A 6,000-nucleotide genomic window follows, 5' to 3' on the forward strand; every position below is an offset into this window, starting at 1 on the left:
GAAAGTGTCCAGAACGAAGCACAGACTACACTAATACATACAAAGTACGACACAGCATAATCTATTGATTTTTGTCCCCCTATGAGTTCAGCATTGGTTAAACATTTGAAAATCAATCAGTGTAATTCAACTTACTAAAGAACTAAAAATGAAACACAGTAGGGTCATTTCGATAGATGCTGAAAAACAATTTGATAAAATCAAACATCTATCCCTGGGTTGGGAAATCCCCTGGAGAAGAAATAGGCTACCCACTCCACTATTCTTGGGCTTCCCTGGTGTCTCAGCTGGTAAAGGATCTGCCTGGCAGGCAGGACACCTGGGTTCCATCCATGTGTTGGGAAGATCCCCTGGAGGAAGGCATTGCAACCCACTACAGTGTTCTTGCCTGGAGAATCCCTAAGGCCAGAGGAGCCTGTTTGGCTTACACTACACGGGGTTGCAAAGAGCTGGACACAACTAAGCGACTGAGCACATACTGTGAAAAAACTCTTAGCAAACTAAAATTAGAAAACTCCCTTATCCTGATGAAGGTAATAAACTGTATAACTACCATCACCCTTTATGTTAGAACACTTGAGTGTTTTACTTCTAAGATCAGAATCAGCAAAAGTTGTCCCCTCTCATTATATTGAATTTCTGTCCATGAAGTCCTATAAGACAATGATAATGAAGTTATTCAGTTTGGAAAAGAAGAATTAAACTGTTTTTATTTGTCAGTGACATTTATGTAGAATACCCAATGAAATCTACAGCAACAACAGAATAAATAAAACTAAGAATTAATTTAAGCAATCTTGCAAGATATACAGATGATATATAAAATTTAATTAATTGCTTTTTTATATGGTAGGATGGATAATTGAAAATTAAACTTAAAACATAACAGTAACATTGGAGTATGAGAAACTTAAGAAACTGACAAAATATATGAAAGGCACAATGCCAAATAATGGACAAAAAATTTGAACATGAAATTCACTAAACGATATACAGATGGCAATTAAGCATGCAGGCCACACCAAAAGGATGGTTCTAATGAGAGAACAGATAACAAGTGTGATAAGGATGTGAAAAAAAATGAACTTTCATGTACTGCTTCTGGGAATACAAAATGGGACAGCCCTGGTGGAAAACACTTTGAAAGTTGCTTAAAAAGTTAAACATTGGGTTACCATATGACCCAGCAATCCCACTCCTACATTTATACCAACAAGAATGGGAAAAAAAGGACGTGTACATGAATGTTCATAGCAATCTTATTTCTGATAGTCAAAAAGTCGAGATGAACAAGATGGCAGAGGGGTAGGTGGATGTGGAATACATCTTGTTCCACACACATCAGGAATACACCTTCAGACACAGAAGTGTTTGCAGAACACCAGCTGAGTGTGGACAGGAGTACCTGATCAGTGGAAAAGAATATATAAAACCACAAATCTCAGTAGGATGAAGGAACTAGGTGGGGAAACAGGAGTGTTAGTAGGACTGGACCTGCCCTCGGTGGGTGGGAGAACTGAAGTAGATGTCCGATCCCGACATGGGAGCAACTGTCTGGATCAGAGGAGAAACATTTAAGGCTGAGAGTGAAACAGCTGATCTGTGGCAGCTTAAATTGAATGAGAATAAGACAGTCCTCACCACAGCCAAACACACCACAGACACAGGGACACAGGTCCCCTAGAAGGCACAGCAGCTTGGAGCTGGTGTTTGGGGAAGGTGGAACAATCCCAGGGCGAGGGCTGCTTTTGACTGTGGAGAGACAGATTAATGGGATGTGAGGGAAGAGATCAGGGTGGGAAATGCCTGTGGAGGATTACCAGGCAGAATGGAAGCAAGGCGATACTGCTGAGTCGGTCTAGGGGGTGCAGCCATCATCATAGCCTCTTTCTCCCTACATGTCAGCATTGGCAGCTAAACAGTAGAGAGGCTGGCCCATCAAGCACCTGACTCACAGGACTACAGAGTAGGACCCCAGCCAGGTGGCCCCTCTATGTGCCTGGTGCCCTAATAACAGAGAATGACTCCAGGCAAGGGAGCCCTCTAAATGCCTGAAAGAGCAGAACTATGGAGAAAGTCTGGCCAAAGAGTCCTCCTGAGTGCCAGCTACAAGACGCTGGAAAAAAAGACTGTGATAGGGTCATAACTCCTGCGGCAGAGGCAGTCCGTGTCCCTGAACAGTTGGCGCCTCCAGGGTACCCACAAGCCAAGAAGCTGCACCACCTTCATGCTCAACTCTCACTAGGGCAGAGCTGCCACAGGCAAAAAAGTCTTGCGTCTATGCGGGCAGGGTTGCTTCAGTAGTGCCCGACACTTTGCAACCCTGTAGACTGCGGCCTGCCTGGCTTCTCTGTCAGGGAAGGGGCTTCTACAGGCAAGAATACTGGTGCATATTGGCCAATACTGGTTGACATACCCTTCTAGAGCACTGTATTTCATGCTGCCCTAGCTGCCAACTCCCCTGAGTATCTTGTGCTACCAGAACCCCTGTGACCCAAGCAACTGCACCTCCACATCTGGCCTCACAGGGGCAAATCCAAGTCCTGCAGGGTAGCCTCAGGAGAAAAAACCCAGGGGATAATCCACATGCAGAGCTGGAAATAAAACCACAATTGAAACCCAGGGGCAGTGTTGCTAAGGAAGAAGACCCTGTAAAAGCTGCAGATTAAGTCTATACCATCAACTAGGCAGACTCTGTGTCTATGGAATATATAAAAGGACATTGAAAGCTCCCAAAAAAGAAAATGCACTAGTTCTGATAGCTGTGAACATTGGAGGCAAGAACACATAGGAATCGGACCAGATTAGAATCTGAGCTGCCCCCAAATCAAGTCCAGAGATCAGCACAGATTTGGAGGGCATCCAAGAGAGATGAGGTGGACTGTGACACCCAGCAAGGGAAAAGACTCTGATAGAAGTGATGGAAGAAAAACAGGTTTTATTTTTATGGTTTGACTTCCTCTATAGATATATCAATAACCTCAGATATGCAGATGACACCACCCTTATGGCACAAAGTGAAGAGGAACTAAAAAGCCTCTTGATGAAAGTGAACGTGGAGAGTGAAAAAGTTGGCTTAAAGATCAACATGCAGAAAACGAAGATCATGGCATCTGGTCCCATCACTTCATGGGAAATAGATGGGGAAACAATGGAAACTAACAGATTTTATTTTCTTGGGCTCCAAAATCACTGCAGATGGTGATTGCAGCCATGAAATTCAAAGATGCTTGCTCCTTGGAAGAAAAGCTCTGACCAACCTAGATAGCATATTAAAAAGCAGAATCATTACTTTGTCAACAAAGGTCCGTCTAGTCAAAGCTATGGGTTTTCCCAGTAGTCATGTATGGATGTGAGAGATGGACTATAAAGAAAGCCGAGTGCCAAAGAATTGATACCTTTGAACTGTGGTCTTGGAGAAGACTCTTGAGAGTCCCTTGGACAGCAAGGAGATCCAACCAGTCCATTCTAAAGGAAATCAGTCCTGAAGATTCATTGGAAGGACTGATGCTGAAGCTGAAGCTCCGATACTTTGGCCACCTGATGCGAAGAACTGACTCATTGGAAAAGATCCTGATGCTGGGAAAGATTGAAGGTGGGAGGAGAAGGGATGACAGAGGATGAGATGGTTGGATGGCATCCCGACTCAATGGACATGAGTTGAGCAAACTCTAGCAGTTATTAATGGACAGGGAAGCCTGCCATACTGTGGTACATGGCATCACAAAGAATCACACACAACTGAGCGACTGATCTGAACTGATAAGGGGAAAGAATATGAAGAAGAATAGATATCTATATCTGTACCAGACCAGCTGAAGTGTAAGAGATGCTGATGGAGGCTGGTTCTGACCCTCAAGACTTCAATCAGCTGAAGCTTGGAGTCTGCCACAGCCCAAGACCCTTAATGAACATGTCTGTAAATTTACAGTGTTGGTCACTCACTCATGTCTGACTCTTTGCAACCTCATGGACCACCAGGCTCCTCTGTCTATGGGATTCTCCAGGCAAGAATACTGGAGTGCGTTGCCATGCCCTCCTCTGGGGATCTTCCCCACCTAGGGATTGGACCCAGGTCTCCTGCTGTGGGCAGATTGCTTACCATCTGAGCTACCATGGAAGCTTGAACATGCCTGTTCCCATAGATTAAAGCTTCCCCACCTTTGCGGTTTAGAGAGACACTGCTCTGGAAAGCTGCATGGTGTTCTCCATAGTTCTGCAAGTAATGCACTTTTCCTTCCCATGAGCTTTGGCTGGGTTGTATCTTCTGGCTCAACACCCACCAAGATGTAAACTCACTTTTCTGGTAACATTTCTCCATCCAGAGTCCCAACCACCACTAGATACTACTTCTACAGTCAGTCGTCTTGCTTCCAATACATGGAAATCACCTTATTTTTCTGTGAGCAAATCTACCTAACGGCCAGAAACAGTGTCCCTATTTTATCTTGTGAAGCTAGTAGGTGTCAAGCAAACTCAGCTCTGTGGATCCATTGTCCTCCAGTTCGATGCCTCGTTTTACAGAAAACACTTGCAAGACTTTGAGGTTTTATTTATATCTCATTTCTGAACGCTTTTGATACCTACATTAAATACACAGATTACTCATCAGTGCCACTTCTACTTTGAGGTTAAAAATCCTCCAAGTTTTTTCTAACATACCTATTCCATGCGTTGCATTTAAATCTTTGACCATACGTTGTTTATCTTGTGTCTCATCAGAATTTAGTTAATTACACCGTTTCCCCCTGAATAATGTGGTACTCACCCCATAGGAGATCTTTTCAAAACTGGATTTGACAAGGTAGGAGAAAGTCCGGGAGCACGACTGCCATCTGGTGGAGCTGTGATTCTAGTTGAGGGCACTGGAAGGAAACATCCAGCCTGAGGACATCCCGCCCACTTGAGGATACAGGCCTAAGAGGCAGTGCCTGAAAACAAGCAAAGAAAATGGCCAAAATGCGCCTGTACGCTGGAGGCTTCTTGACAGAAATGCCCCCTGAGCAGCCAATCCCTGAGCGGTTGGGTGGGGCCTCTTTCTCTCTCCACACCCTTCCAGCACCTATTAGTAGGACTGCCTCCATCACAACGCCGATTGGTCGCTTGTGCCTGACATGGTACAGACCGGCTGCTCGCCATTCACTTCGCCTCAACGAGGGAGGACTCCATGCCATCGAGCTCTGAACGAGCCTAGGACTGGTGTTGGCAGCGCCGCAGAACAGCTGGGAGACTTACCGGAACACACCCTGCACAACCCTCACAAACCCTTACCGTGACGGCTTCAAATTCCAGGGTGAGAGGCCCCAAATCCCGTCAGCTTTGAAGAACCTGGGTCCTAACTTGAAGGGAGCTCGCATCTCGTCAGCTTCAGGGACTACAAGTCCCTTCACCCCCAGAAACACCAAATCCCCTGGTGCTGTGACCCTCAAATACCTAGAGTAATCCCAGTTCCCCTCAGGCTGCTGCTGCGTCACCTCAGTCGTGTCCGACTGTGTGTGACCCCAGAGACGGCAGCCCACCAGGCTCCCCCGTCCCTAGGACTCTCTAGGCAAGAACACTGTAGTGGGTTGCCATTTCCTTCTCCAATGCATGAAAGTGAAAAGTCAAAGTGAAGTCACTCAGTTGTGTCTGACTCTTAGCGACCCCGTGGACTGCACCCCACAAGGCTCCTTTGTCCATGGGATTTTCCAGGCAAGAGTACTGGAGTGGGGTGCCATTGCCTTCTCCGCCCCTCAGGTTGAGGCACCCTCAAAATAGCACCCACAGAGAGACCAAATTTCCTTAACCTCGCAGACCCTGAATACCTCAGCCTGGGAGCTCTTAAAACTCTTTGTCCTCAAGACTCCCACTGTCCTGCCTGTCAGAGACCTAAAGCCCCTTAATAAGAAACCTCCAATTTCCTCAGCCTCAAAGATCACAAGTTCTCTCACCCTGCACATTCTACATCAGCCAAAACATCCCCAGTCTCCTCTGTCTGAGGATCCCAGTTCCTTCAGCCCC

Source organism: Bos indicus, chromosome X (assembly GCF_029378745.1).
Source record: "Bos indicus isolate NIAB-ARS_2022 breed Sahiwal x Tharparkar chromosome X, NIAB-ARS_B.indTharparkar_mat_pri_1.0, whole genome shotgun sequence".
Classification (NCBI taxonomy): Eukaryota; Metazoa; Chordata; class Mammalia; order Artiodactyla; family Bovidae; genus Bos; species Bos indicus.